Below are 12434 nucleotides of genomic sequence, written 5' to 3'. Positions count from 1 at the left end.
TCAAAATACAGGCCAGATGAAGGATTATTATCCCCCTTTTTACAAAAAGGGAACGAACAAATGAAGGGTGAGATTTTTTAAATGATTTTTGGCTTGCAGGGTTTAAAAGTCCCCAGTTCTCACTGCCACCTTCTTCCTAGGTACAGGGAAGGTGTGGGGGTGATGGAGACCTGGATGTGTCTGCTTGGATCAGCTAGGGCTGGGCCTGCTGCACCCAGTCCTCTGCTGGTTGGGGCTAGTGGCAGAGGCCCCAGGGTGCAGGTTTTGGCACTAACAGCCCACTGAAATGCATAGCTCAGTTCCTCATCTCATGGCTATTGTTGCAGGGTCTCTGTAGACTTGGGAAAGAAAAATTCCAGTCCTGTTGTATATGTATTAGTGTGGTAAATTGCATGTTCATATGTTAAAAATGCTACCATCCCATACAGGTGTTAGCCACAAGTATTTAAATCCAACCCAGCCCCTAAAAAAGGTGTCTTCTAACTTCACTAAAATTGTAATATTTTTTAAAAAGTCTTTTTCTGAACTAAAATACTAACATTTAGGTCAGTCTGCTAATTTCATCTCATCTAAGCAAGCAAAGAGCAGCAACAAATTAGCACTTAAAAATATCCAAGTAGCAAAAGGAAGCAACCTTCTAGCCTAGTGCTGCTTCTGCAACATGACATCAAAACTTTGACTTCATTTACTCAAAAACCCGATATTTTTGTTGAAAAAGCATTTTGATAGAAAATCTTTGACCTGGTCTTACGTGTTTTTGTGGAGGAATGTTAATTTCTGAAGTAACCAACGTTTGTTTGCTTGTGCACTCTTTGGATTTTATTCATTTTATTCATAATCGTCTGTAATTGCAGAGGCACCACGGGTATGTTAAGATCCACATGACTAACATAATATGGTGGAAAGTGCTGGGTGTCACTCCCCTGAATTAGCATTGATTAGAATAATGGTCAATTTCAGCCTATCAAACCCTGTTCTCCAAAAGTAAAATTGTACCATAAGGAACACTGGACTAATGAGAGACATTTCACCCCGTAATTTTGAGGGCTAAAATTATTTGTGCTCACCACCTTAAAACAACCCTTTCGTTCCAAGGTGCATCCAAAAACATCAGACATCTCCAGTCCTGACCCCCCATTGCATATCATGGATGCTTCTTGAATTGATCCTCAGGAGACTTTGCTTAATATTCATTGTTCTTCCTTTGTAGGTACATCCCTGGGGCGTACAGACAGACTGAGCACTTACTGAGCAGATAAGTATTGTCCAGTGACCCTCCTCTTGCTCAAACAGAAATTTTAATCCAAGTTTTGATTCTCTATAGTATATTAGTGATCCTCTAAAAGAATCATTCTGCTTTCTCTCCTCAGATTCATCTCAGACCAGCTCATTACTCATCTCAACACATGATTATCAACCTATCTGACAGCTAGGGTGGAATCACAGAAACAGACAAGAATCAGGTGAGAGGCTTGGTCTAGATTGTCCCGGAATCTATACCAGAGGCTTTCACCCAAAAAAAAAAAAAAAATCTTCGGTGGCCTCAGAGTGTGGCTGCCTACACTTGCTGGTGGCTGTTCTGACAAACCTGTCTCTCTGTCCCTGCCTCCTGCAGCCATTCAGCAAGAACCCGCCTCAGGGAAGGTGGATTGGGAACTCACCAGCCTCCTGTGGAGTTCAGATTCCCTGTGCTCTGGCTGGGTGGGAGGGAGGGAGAACTCTGATGACCAAATGCCACGGCAATCTCCACTGACAAGAGACACCTCCAGCACCTTGCACTCCGGGATCACTTGTCTCCAGAGGTGCTGCCTGGAGCCCCTGAGGAGGCTGTGTTGTGGTGCAGGGTGCTGATCCCTGCTGATAGCACCAGCGCAAACAACAACACAGCACATCTCGCTGCCCTTTGTAACAACTGCAGGAGCTGTGCACGGCAGGGAGGGGCCACTCGTTTGGGGCACCCCCCCTGAATCTTCACCTGTACTTTGGTTTGGAGGCTGTGGTAGAAAAAAAAAATCTGCTGGTGGCCACATTTGAAAGCGCTGATCTATATAATACTTAGTCCCATGTACAGAGGCAGAACTGACCTAGACTTATCGAGGTCCCTTCCAGTCCTACATTTCTGATTGCTTTCTGAATGGGCCCTGGGATTCCAATGATATCGCAGGTGTGGCTGCTCTGGTGGATGTTAAAAAACCACTTTATGTTGGAGCTCCCCGTTCTCAGATGCTCCTGAGTTTGTAGGTTTTCCAGAGCTCAGAGGGAGCAAGACCCAGATCATCAAAGCATATTTAGGTGCCTAAATTTCTGGCCCCAAAATCTGGAGTGCTGTTTTAGTTTGATCATGTGTGTTAGGTGGAGAAGGACCTCCAGTTGGATGGAGGTTCTCTGGCTGTGGGCTGCAGTTCCCATAAGTCACTGTAAGCATGCTGGGAAGCCACAGCTGGTCTTATGGTTCAAGAGTTCTCAATCTAGGTGGGTTGTGAACATGCAGTTGCATTCACACTGCCCTAATTGAGGATAGAATCCCAGCTAGATGGCAGGTCTTAACCTGGTATGGAACAGGTTAAGGACCTGTTATATTTGGAACTGTGTGTGTGTCTGTCCAAGTAATGAGAGGAAGTCTGCTTCTGAGTGGGATTCATCAGGACCCAATTAAGGCATTAACACTATGGACCCTGACTAGGGCCCTGGCTCCTGGAGTCCTTTGACTACCTCAGACTCAGTGTCCTTGTATTTGTTAAAGTTTTGAGTCCTTGGGAAGAGATGATCATCACTTACACAGATGTTCCAAACATCTGCTTGAGTCTGCAGAGAGACTGGGACTATCACTCTGAGAATAGGGGAGCTGACCCCTGCATCTGTGTTTGTTCATTCCAAGACCTGCTATCAGAGAGGAGGCCCCCATCAAGACCACTCAGCCAGTGGCAGGAGGAGAAGAGTGCAGGGAGCCCTGATCTCTCCCTCACCCACATCCAAACAAAGACACAAACCCTGAACCACCCCCTTCCACTCCACCCATGCATTCCTCTGCATCTAGTGAAGCAGGAAGCACAAACTCACTGGAGTGAGAATTGTGGACTTCTGTGAACCCTGCTACCAAGAGGAGAAGCTGAAGGGGACTGTAACCCATTTGGATTCTCACTTTCCTAGAAGGTGGGTGGGGGAGGGGGAACATTTGTTGGCATAGTGACTGTGGAAAGCTAAACTAAATTGATTGCCTAACTGCTGAAGGGAATTTGACCAGAGGTAAACTGAGGCACAATCCCACCCAACACCAGACCAGGTAAGGAAGTGTTGCAGATATTATTCTTTAGTAGCTAGTGGGTACTTAGATTTTTTTTTGTTTGTTTGTTTGATGCACAATTTTATGCTCTTTGGAAGGTGGTGAGCATTTGACTTTTTTTGGGGGGGGAGGGTGCGTTACATAAAGCTATTTGTAACATCAAGCTCTGATTTTAGACATGGCTATTCAGGTTATCATACTGCACCCTCATTATGGTATGAGTGCCATTGTATAGTGCACTACGTGATGGAACTAGCATCTGTGATGGGTGGTTCTGTCATAGGATTTTGTTTTGCTGCCCATCAGTGAGCACCTTCAATGTAAAAGCAATAGCAAAGTTACAACTGGTCTTCATGGAGTCTTTGGCAGATCTTCCTAGTCAGGGTAAAAACCCTGCTCTGGTGCCAGAAGGTGGTAATAATTGTGCTGGTTCTTAAATACTTTTCCACTGCCTTGAACTGAACCCCAAGAAGGGTCTGTCTCCTTTACAGACTAACTTAACCTTCAGGTAGAAAGTTCCCTTGTGTCTGGGGAGCAGAGTTGAGTGAGATCTTGGGTGTCCTGGGCCCTTTCTGTTAAGCACCTTGAAGAGAACTCAGATATTGACCTTGATGTGATGGTCTCTGGGATGCCTCTGTAGTGGGTAGAGGACAGGTGTGATGTACCCACAATTGCCTGTGTTGCTGAGGAGGCATGCTGCTGGATTTTGTACAAGTTGCAGTTTCTCAAGTCTGATAGCTTAATGCTCGTGGTTAGTAACACTCAGATCAGCTTACGTTTTTTAAATTTGAAAATCAAGGCCTCCAGATTCTGAAAACACTTATACACATGCTTAACATGATTCATGTGAGTAAAATTAAGCATGTGTCTGCATGAGTAGGACCTAAATGAGAATGTGAAACTGATACTTGGCATCTCAGTGATAGAAGAGAAATCTGGGTGAATTTTGCATTCAATAATAAAGAATTACACATAATCCCACAGCATAACCTTATGACTTTATCTGCATTTCTGACATACACTGTCACACTCTTGGCCATATTATTTAAAAATGCTCAGGACTTAGAAACTCCCTCTGAATCAGACCGCTTGATTTTTAGGTGTAACCCCCTTGGGGTTTAGAGAGCGTGGCTCTTTAAAACTTGTCCTGAGGCAAAGGCAGTGATGGAGAGAGGGAGAGCAACAAGGTATATGTCTTTCTCTCCAGACAAAAGGACCAAAAGTGAGTAGGCTTTCCAATCGCAAAGCAGCCAAGAATCAGCCTGAAGTTTTGGGACAACCCAGGACAGAAGCTGGAAGGAACCACCTGAGAAGGACAAATTTCTGCAAAGCCTTTCACTAAAATGGGATTTGAATTGGGAAGGTAATCTTTAAAAGGACCCCCTTTGCCTGGTTCCACCCCTACTTTATCTGTCACTAGCAGTGATCCCTACCCTCCCACAAACGGGAGAAGACAATTGATCTGTAATGAATAAAGATGACAATTTATTAATGAAAAAAGAAGCTTGCTAGATAATCTAATTCAAAGGACCCCAAATTGAAACCAAGATGGGTAATTAACAAGAAAACTTATCATTAAATCGGGTACATCAGCAGCCTCCACAAGGCAAGGGACAACTGATGAACACCATACTGAATCAAGGTCGGGATGACAGGACAGTGACACACGATAAACAGTGGGAGAGGAACAACAAGGACATAGGACACCAGGAACACAACAGGTAGGTTCTTCTCTTCTAGTAAGCAGGGTGAGACGACAAGAACAGCACCAGCAGGTATGATTACGACTAGGGGCAGGTAGCATGCGAGTGCTGCCAGCTCAGCCCTTAAATACCCCAGTTGTTGCTGGGCAGATCTATATCATGTGACCTTTTCCTGCTCCTAACTTCCCATTTCTGCTCAGAAAGGGTGCCAAATTATGGGGAAGAAGGGGACACAAAATGGAGGGCAAACAACAAGATGTATAAACAAAATGACTAAAACCAAAAACTGCTGCCACAAAATGGGAGCTGGAGCCAGTATCCCCGTTATCCAGAGCTGTGTGGGGTGGTGAGTACTGGGGTTTGTGACCTTGCATTGGCAATAAGGAGGGAGGCTGTAGCTAGCTAAGTGGAGATGTTGTCTCTCTACGTGGGTTTGCAGAAAGTGGCAGAAGAGGGCATTGGAGGGGTTTGTTGGGGAAAGTTCTCTGGCAGTGAAAATGACCAAGAGCACCCAAGAGTCACTGCCGGACTGCAACTCTACCCATGATTCCTAAACTCCAAGTCTGGAAGCAGGGCTTGGTGTTTACCCTGTCATACTGGCAGAGTACCAGTGGGCCTGTGGGGGCCTCATGTTGGATGTAACCCTGTTTTACTGCTTCCCCATCTTCCTCCCATCCCACCCCATTTTTCTCCATTCATTCCTTCTGTAAATAAATATTTCCCTTTCCTATACTCATTGTACTATTCTGGTATGTGTGCATGTGGTCATTCATTCGTTGTGGGAGTGGGTTTGGGGGTGCGCTGGGGTGGAAGGGTTTCCCTGTTGCATTCCTGCATATGTCTTTTATTGGCCAGAGCTGCTTGTAGAGCAGCTTCCCTCTTTGCTGTGACTGTGTTAAAGTTGTATAGGTATTTAAGTGGGTCAGATTTAGGCATGTGCTTAACTTTATGGGCATGATTAAACTTAATGGGACCACTCATTTGATTAAAATAGTCTGCAAGATCAGGGCTCTGTGTAGGTACCAGAGAACCTAAAGCTGTTGAGTGCAAAGCTATTTTGAAAAACACATAGGTAGCCATATGCAATTGAATTGAAATCCTAAGGATGGAAATTGTTAGCTCCCAGAGGTCGTGACTGAGAGAGGAATCTTACTGTGCTAGCTCCTGCACATTGCAATCTTTAGCTGTTGAATAGATCTTTGTATCATGTTGCCCAAGATTTTTCAAAAGTGGCTTGAGTCTGAACTGAGACATTTAAAAGAAGCCTGACTTTTCATGTCGTGATGAGCTTGATTTTTCAGAGGATGGGTGCTACTTTAGCATCCAAATTCACTAGCCATTTTTGAAAACCTTGGCCTTAACTTTTAATCGTAGTCTGAAAAAGTAGAGGTGTGTGTGTATACATGTGCATTTATGAGCAAACTTAATTGTCAGTTTAAAAGTTTTTTGATGAACCTCAAACATTTTTCCACAGAAGCTAAAGTAGGAGATGAGGTTTAGAGAGAGGGAAACCCTGCCCAAATTTCAATTACTGTGGAATTCAGGATGACTATTAAAGATGGAGGGACAGATTCTCACCTGATACAAATTCAAAGCTCTATTATTCAATAGAGCTCTGATCATTTTACCCATCGAGCTTCCCCTGCTCAGATTTCTGGAAGAGAGAAACTCCTGTGAACAATGTAAGAGCTATCACGGGCTGAGAATATGAGCACAGATCTTCAAAGTGCATAACTCCCATTGAAACCAATGGGTGATGTTTGAGGAGCTGGGCCATACTGAGGGCTGGTCTAAACTACAGCCACTAGATTTATTTAAAATAGATTTTTAAAGTGATGCAAACTCCAGTGTGGACAAGCTCTCAAGCGGGTTTGAAACCTGCCTTGTATCAACCTTAATTCTCAGAAAATGAATTTAATTTTTAGAAACAACCCAACCACCTTTTGGCTCAATAAGCTGTCTGTGGTATAGCACTGCTTAGGGCCTTGTCTTCACCAGAAGGCAAGCTGTACTGCTGACTTGAGTTAGCTGAGGCATGGCGCAACCCCTGGGAAGACCCGGCAGGTCAGTTTCCATGCAAGGGGGCAGATCCTTACAAGTTATTGAGGGGCCTGACTTGAGGTCGGGGCTTAGATCCTCCCATTCTGAGTGACCAGGCTCCTACATGACTAGCTCAGTCAGTGCCCGCTCCCTGGTCGCTGTTTAACGTTTAGGCTGACCTGGCTCCGGCCTGTGCAGTTAGGGGGAGAGGCCGCAGGGCAGGGCGGGCTGGGTGTTTCCACAGGCAGGTGAGCTGCTGTCCCTTCTGGGCTGAAATATCCTCAGCGCTGCCCCCTCCCCATCCCAGCTCAGACCCTTGCCCCCTCCCCTCCTCATTATCCCCTGGGCCAGGCTGCCCCACTGCCTGACTAGACCAAGTGCGGCGGGCGCAGCAGGGTCAGACACCGACCCCTCAGCAACTGAGGCAGGGGACATGGGGGGGCGGGGAATAGCGCAGCCGCTGCCCCGCTGATTAGCGCAGCGGCGCCCCTCACCCCAGCGGCGGAGGGGAGGGGCAGGGAGCAAGACCGCGTGTGCAGCGGGAACTTGGCTGGTTCGGGGCTTCTGAGAAGTGAGGGCGGCCGGGGGGCAGGAATGTCCCGGGGGTCGCTGACCGAGGCAGTGGAATCTCCCGCCCGCGGCACGGAGAGGCTGGGAAGGGCCGGGGCTGCCCGCGCTCTGCTCTCTCCGTTGGGTTCCGCAATGGCCGATGGACCGGCCCCAGGCGGCGGCGCTGGTTTCCTGGGGGTCGGAGGTAAGAGGAGAGGCTGTGGCCGGTTCCCGAGCGGGCGGCGGCGGGGATGCGGCTGGGTCTGGCGGGCTCAGTGCGGGCAGCCCTGGCTGGGGTGCGAGGCTGCGCCGCTCCCCGTCACTGACTGAGCCCGGCGCCCTTCGCAGAGTGAGCGGAGCGCGCGGCTGGGGTGCTCCGCAGTGGCAGGGGAGCCTGACCCGCTGTGGCTTCCCCTGTCTGTGCCTCACCCCACCTCCCAGTCGTGCCAGGGCAGAGCTCCCGTGGGGCTCCTAGTCTGCTCCACGGCAGCGCCCCCAAATCCCCCATCTCTGGGGCAGAGCTCCTCTTGCTGGTTCCCGCCCCCTGTGCGGCCTCCCTCTTCATAGCCCCCCAGGCACGGGCAGGGCAGACTGTCCTTTTCACTGCCCCCCCCCCCTGCCCCGTTACTGCCCGCAGAGCAGCTGGGGCTGAGAGTTGCATTGGGCTGTGGTGGGCAGAGGCTTGTGCAGGGTGCGCGGGGTTAAATCACCAAGTGGGAAGTCTCTCTCTCTCTTTTCATTGATGTCAATCAGCTTTTCCATTTGTACTTCAGTTATTTGCTGAAGAAAAGAGGTTTCTCACTGGTAACCATTGACACAGGTCAATCTGCGACTAAATAGACCCTTCACACTAGATCTGGTACATCATCTTGCTGCCTAGGAGGGTAATGTTACACTGTGACTAGAGACATCTATTGACACAATTACAAAGGTTGATATTTACAGATTCTTATTCATAGGACCTGTTAGAATTCAGTCTGTTAGAAAATGACGAGATGTTGCTTATTTACTAGATAATTAACTTTTGCTGGTGACGTGTATCAAGGTGCAGTGGGATGGTAACTAGAATTTAATTAAACACAAAACAGCGCATGAAATTTCTTTTTATTAAACAATCTTGCACCCAGTAGCATAACCCCTGGGTCCCTCAGGGGATCAAGCCCTTTATACAGTACATGGCCTATTGTGCTGTTTGTATAAATCTTGACAACAAAAATTAGAATTTTTCCTCTGATTTATTAATCTTTATGTAGAAGAGCCCCTTAACTCAAAGATTTTGATAGGGGCTCATGGATTCAGCATACTGAGTTTTTATTTAACTCATTAAAGAGATTATAACAAACTTAGGTCTTAATATATCAAATTCAGACTTCATTTTAAACAGGCTTATTTTTAGAAAGAACAAAAATTTTAATTTAAATAAAAAAATTTAAAAAACGAATTTAAAGTCATCTTTTTTTCTTTATCCTCCCCCCCTGGTTTCTACCCTGTGTTCAGTGAGGAGCTGCATCTCCGTCTGTGTAGAGGAGATTGCAGACTGGCCAGGATGTACATGTGGGTGGCTCCTTCCCCATCACCCTCTTCACTTGGCCTGTGGGAGTAGCAAAGCAGGTGCTCTTCCCTCCTCCCAGCACACACACACCTGTCTGTCAGGGAAGGATTCTTCCTTCCTAAAATCCACCAATATAGGGGGTTTCACATCAGTGATGAGAGACCAAATTCCTGTGTGTAGCTCTTTTTATAGCTCTTTGGGCTGGGGGAGGGGATTTAACTATGGCTCCCACTGATGACTGGGAGTGGGAGGGTTGGGTGGACTGGTGGAGGGGGATGAAAGGTATTTTTGTTATTGCATTTGCTTAATTGCTCAATGTGACAAAGTGGAGATGCCCTAATGTTTTCTCTGAGTGCTGTGTGTGTGCCTCAGTTTCCACCCATATGTTGTTCATGTATTTTCCCCGTATGTTACTCATGTATTTCGGTGATGGGACCAGGGTGTGTGATCATTGCAGAGATCACTAGAGGGTGCATGGGCCACCCCAGCCACAGGTACCCAGACCAGGAGAGAGCCCTCTGCCCTCCTGGGTGAAACCAGCTAGAACAGGTTATAATATCTTGCCTGGGAAAGAGACAGAGGACAGGGGAGGGGCCAGAGCAGGGGAGGTATGTCTGGGGGCTGGGAGGAAGGGAGTTGCCCACGAGGGGTCGATGGGGTAGGGACCCGAGAGCACGGCTCCAAGACTCCACAGTTGGTCGCTGTTTGAACTTCCAATTTATCTGCTACTAAAGTCTGTTTACACTGTGATCCTGAGAACTAATAAACTCTTTTGACTTCCACGCTGGCTGTGAATCACTTCTGACTGCAAGATAGGGGAACATGGCCCTTTTTGCAGTGTGGAAAAGCTCCCCAAGGTCCCATTCAGGAGGACCTACAGGGGGAGTTCAGATGGAGCAGGAGTACTGAACCCTCAGAGGCCAGAGTCAGGAGGCGGCTGCACTGGTGTGTGGAGACCCGAGGGGGCAGACTCCGAAGCACCAGAGTCCTGACTGGCTGCACCACGAGTAGTTCCGGAGCCCAGTCCCTGGGGACTCCATCACACTCTGAAAGTGAACAGAACAATTGTGGGCACCTGGCTGTCAATAAGTGGGGCTGCTCCCTCCCCTCACTCATACCCAGAGGTGGTTTCCTGTAGCTGGTGGGGGAACAAATCTCTGTGTTGCCCCATCTCACCCGTGCTGTGGGCTGGTGAGAGGGGAGAGATTTAATTATTATGGCACCCACTGATAATGGCTGGGGAGGGTGGGGGAATGGCTCTTCAGGAAATCTGGCACAGAGGTGTGGGAAAATGCATTCCATTTTTCTTGCACTTGCTAATGGTCCTGGGGGTCCTTGAAAGAGCAGAACCACTCACAGCAAGAAGGAATCACAAACGAATGATACCGCCTCTTACACTGTCTTACAGCTTGGAGTCTGGCTTAACCAGAGAGATTGGAGTTGGGGCTGGGACATCTGCCTCTGCTTGGAACCAACCTTGCAGCCTCTGAGAACTCATCTACACATACATCTGCACCTGCCAGCTGGAGTTAAACTGGTGCAAGCGTATATGTGTACAGTCTTATTTAGGTTTAGCTTCAAACTCTTCCTAAAGGACTTAAGCTAAATCAAATCAGCCTGGTTCAAACCATAATCAGTGTCCACGTGCACACACTTGCACCGGTTAACTTCAGACAGTAAACTAAAATAGTGCACGTCTGAATATAGACAAGCCCTGAATCAGATGTCATAGCCCCTAAGAAGGAGCTGATTGGAGCCCAGCATGCGTCAAAGGCTTGCGGTGTGAGAGGAGAGATGGAAGAAGGAGGGTGTCCTACTGATGGGGAACAGCAGCTAAAGGAGGCCCTTAACCCGTGTGAACCTATTGAGAAAAGAGGGGAGCTAGATGATGTGAAGAGGCTGGGCAGAGTCACTGAGGCATGTCCAGAAGGGGACACACTTTCAACGGTGCCTGAACCTGTTCAAACTAACACGTGTGGGTGCAGCAGGAAACTGAGTGTGCCAGTGAGCTCCTATGGAACAGGTACCCAGCTTGTCCCTGCTGCTTACACTTTGTGTGCCTGCATTTGGCCAAAGGTCTTGCAGTGGGCAAGGGTTGCTACCCCTCTGAAATCCTGGTCCCCGTCTCCCTCTGGTCTGCTTCATTTTTGTGTTCCCTCTCTGTGAAAAGTGAGAGGTGCACACCCAAACCATTGCACGGAGGCAAAACCCTTCGTGTTCATGAAAATGAATCCAAGTTTGGGGGTGGCAGGTAACACCATCTGCTCCTGCATTTTTGCTGGTGCAGTTGCTGTGCCTGCGAGAAGTGGCCCTGAGCTCTTCCTAAAGCTGCTGTACAGGAAGAGGGGGATGGGGATGTTGAGATCTCCAAATCTCTCACGTGCTGCAGCTGGAAGCTTCATCTCCCATGGGGTCGGCCAGGAGTTATTCCCCTGAGTACCCCTCTGTCAGTGTGTCACTGTCACTGATGAAAAATCCCCTCTCTGTTGTTAGACTTAAAACTGTCCTGAGAATCAAGTTTTCAAAGGAAACTTTCTTCAGCCAAGGAAAGTCAAGGGTTGCAGGGAGTCTGAGAGATATCAGACCTTTGTGTGAACCCTGGGGCAGGGCCCAGAGAGGTCAGTCCTTAGTCTGGGGGACCTGGGGCTTGCTTCCGACTCTCAGCACAGAGGCTCCTGTATGTGGGACAGGAAGGAGATCCTGTTGTACATCTGATGCCTTTGCTACTCTGCCCTCATGTAACTGCACTTACATCTAGAGAAGGAGGCTTAGAAAACTCAGTGGGTCTGTCCCAGGATGGCTCCCCCAGCATCTCCCAGTGATTCTTCTGTTAAATGCTGTGAACCTGGCTGTATTGTAGCTGCAAATAGAAAAACCGAACCCCTTGTTTCTCGGATGGTCAGAGGCTGCAGTCTGTGCTGGGGATGTCTTCAGACGGCTCTGACACCAGATGGATTTTGCATGAGCTAAAGGGAGAGGCAGGGGGTTGAGTGGCCCAACCTCTGAGTGGTCTCTGACTGCCTGACTTAATCCAGGGGGATGAGTACAGCTGGAGTTGGCAGGCACAAGGAAATTAGGTGGATATAACAGACTACTTTTCAAGGGTGTGAAAAATCCACAGCCTTGAATGATTCATTTTAAACCGACCTAAATCCCTGGGTAGAGAGCACTAGAACGACAGGAGAATTCTCCTATCAAGCTCACTATCATCTCTCACAGAGGTGGAATAGCTACTCAGACAGAAGCCCTCCCTTTGGTGTGGGTAGTGTTATTACTGAAATGCTACAGCAGTGCAGCTGCAGAATTT

This window comes from Emydura macquarii, unplaced genomic scaffold (genome assembly GCF_026122565.2).
Source record: "Emydura macquarii macquarii isolate MOO-44397 ecotype Brisbane River unplaced genomic scaffold, CSIRO-AGI_Emac_v2 contig_2124, whole genome shotgun sequence".
Classification (NCBI taxonomy): Eukaryota; Metazoa; Chordata; order Testudines; family Chelidae; genus Emydura; species Emydura macquarii.
This window is presented reverse-complemented; position numbering follows the sequence as displayed.